Raw genomic sequence first — 1,791 nt, 5'->3', positions numbered from 1 at the left:
CTGTATGTATCGTGTCGCAGTAATTAATTTACACGTGTATAATAAATATAGTAAATATAATAAATTAATTACTGCGAAAATCATTTACTTCGTACACTGTGCAGAGTGCCGTATACTCTTAGTTGCGGCACACACGATACATACAGTAAAAAGCCTCAGGCACTGTGTTAGATGTGTTTTCGACGTTATATATGCGTTTATTCATGTCGTCGATTTTACGGTTGCAATTCGACGTTGATTATACGTCGAGGCGACGTATATATACGTATAGCCGTATTTTCGCCGTAAATATACGTATATTCGACGAATCAATGCCCACTGGGTATGGCAGCCGCGCCGAGAAGCTTTGCTTATGCCCATCTTTTTCCACCGCTTCTACTGAACCTCGGAGCTGCAGGAGGAAGGGCTGACTTTAGAAAGAGCTCTTAAAGTCGCTAGAATTCATGAAGCAGCTCAAGCAGAATCAAGAATGCTTTCTGACCACAGTGACAAAGTGACACTGAACGGGGCGCTCGCTCAAACTTTACAAACAAAAGCCGAGCAGCAGGACGCAGTCATGCTAGAGATATAGAAGAACAGGGGACGGCTGACATTACATGTTACAGGTGCGGACTAACAACGCACAAAGCAGATGAATGCGGAGCGTGAACAGCAAAATGTCTACACTGTAAGAAAACAGGACATTATGCACACGTCTGCAGAACATCACGTCCGAGTTTAAGGAGAGCAACATCAGAGATTGGAAGCTAAGGAGTTTCAGGTCTGTGTTTTTATTCTAGGTTCAAGAAAGTCTGAATACCTTTGCAAGAAGTATTTCAGAATCCCAGTCAAATCCAGTACGAATGCCCCATAGATCTGCATTGTACAATTAGTATACTGTTTGTCCGTTGAATCAAACACGCCTTATGAAGCATTTCTAAAACAGGAGAGATCGTTAGGGAATGCGTCTTCCTGTAAAAATAAAATGACTTCAAGGGTACTATAACCAGAGGTGTGAAAGCCTGCTCTACTGAAGAACTATAGCCAGAGATGCCAAAGAGGTCGAGATTTCACCACGTGAGAGAAAGCATCTCAGAAAAAGAAGTTGCGGTCGTTTCCACGCGATATAAAACCACTAGGTCAAACAACAAGAGCTGAAGAGCCGCTGTTGAGAGTAACGCGGCCGAGCGCTCTAAGGAGCTGGCTTAAACCTCCAGTCTCTTCAGGAGCATCTGTTGGAGTCGAACTGCTACTGCGTATCTCCTTGTTAAGTATCCCTTTTATTGTTGTTGCTGCCTCCAGGCGATGTAAACCAGATTCAGAAAAAAAATAATTTGAACAACATTATTCCTATGTTGTTTGAAGGCGCGGTGGCCAAGTGGTAAGGCGTCGGTCTCGTAAACCGAAGATCGTGGGCTCAAACCCCACCTGTGCCTGTTTCATTTGTCACTGCTTTCCTTTAGTTTCAAAGTCTTCAAAAAACTCGCAATGTAGGAGTCTGAATAGTAAGAGAGCGTAACTGTCGCCAGTGATTAGTATTCTTGCATATCCTGCCTTGTTTTTTAGTCGACAAAGCTTGTTTCTCTTCACACCCATCTTCCGAATGATCACCTCAGCATTGGGAAGGAACGTGCGCTTGGTACAGCCCCCCACTCCATGGTCTGATCACAAACAGATCGGGTGAGCTGTCAGTCCAGGTTGGAAGTAACGTTCGAAAGCACTAAAAATCTGACTTAGGAACGAGAAGACCGTGTTTTTTTAAACGAGTAAACGATAAAATAATAGTGCAGGTGGGTAGCTGCGTCAGCATGC

The 1,791-nt window shown here is 43.8% G+C and overlaps 1 non-coding gene across 1 annotated transcript; it reads left to right on the top strand.

Annotated features, from left to right (window-relative positions):
* Positions 1-1,343: 1,343 nt before the first annotated feature.
* trnat-cgu (transfer RNA threonine (anticodon CGU)) lies at positions 1,344-1,415 on the top strand. Its single transcript has one exon. It is a non-coding gene; the product is annotated as a tRNA-Thr (tRNA).
* Positions 1,416-1,791: the final 376 nt, after the last annotated feature.

Source organism: Atractosteus spatula, assembly GCF_055471065.1.
Source record: "Atractosteus spatula isolate fAtrSpa1 chromosome 10 unlocalized genomic scaffold, fAtrSpa1.hap1 SUPER_10_unloc_17, whole genome shotgun sequence".
NCBI classification, from domain to species: domain Eukaryota; kingdom Metazoa; phylum Chordata; class Actinopteri; order Semionotiformes; family Lepisosteidae; genus Atractosteus; species Atractosteus spatula.
The sequence above is the reverse complement of the archived record's forward strand: the minus strand, read 5'-3'. Positions and strand labels throughout refer to the sequence as shown.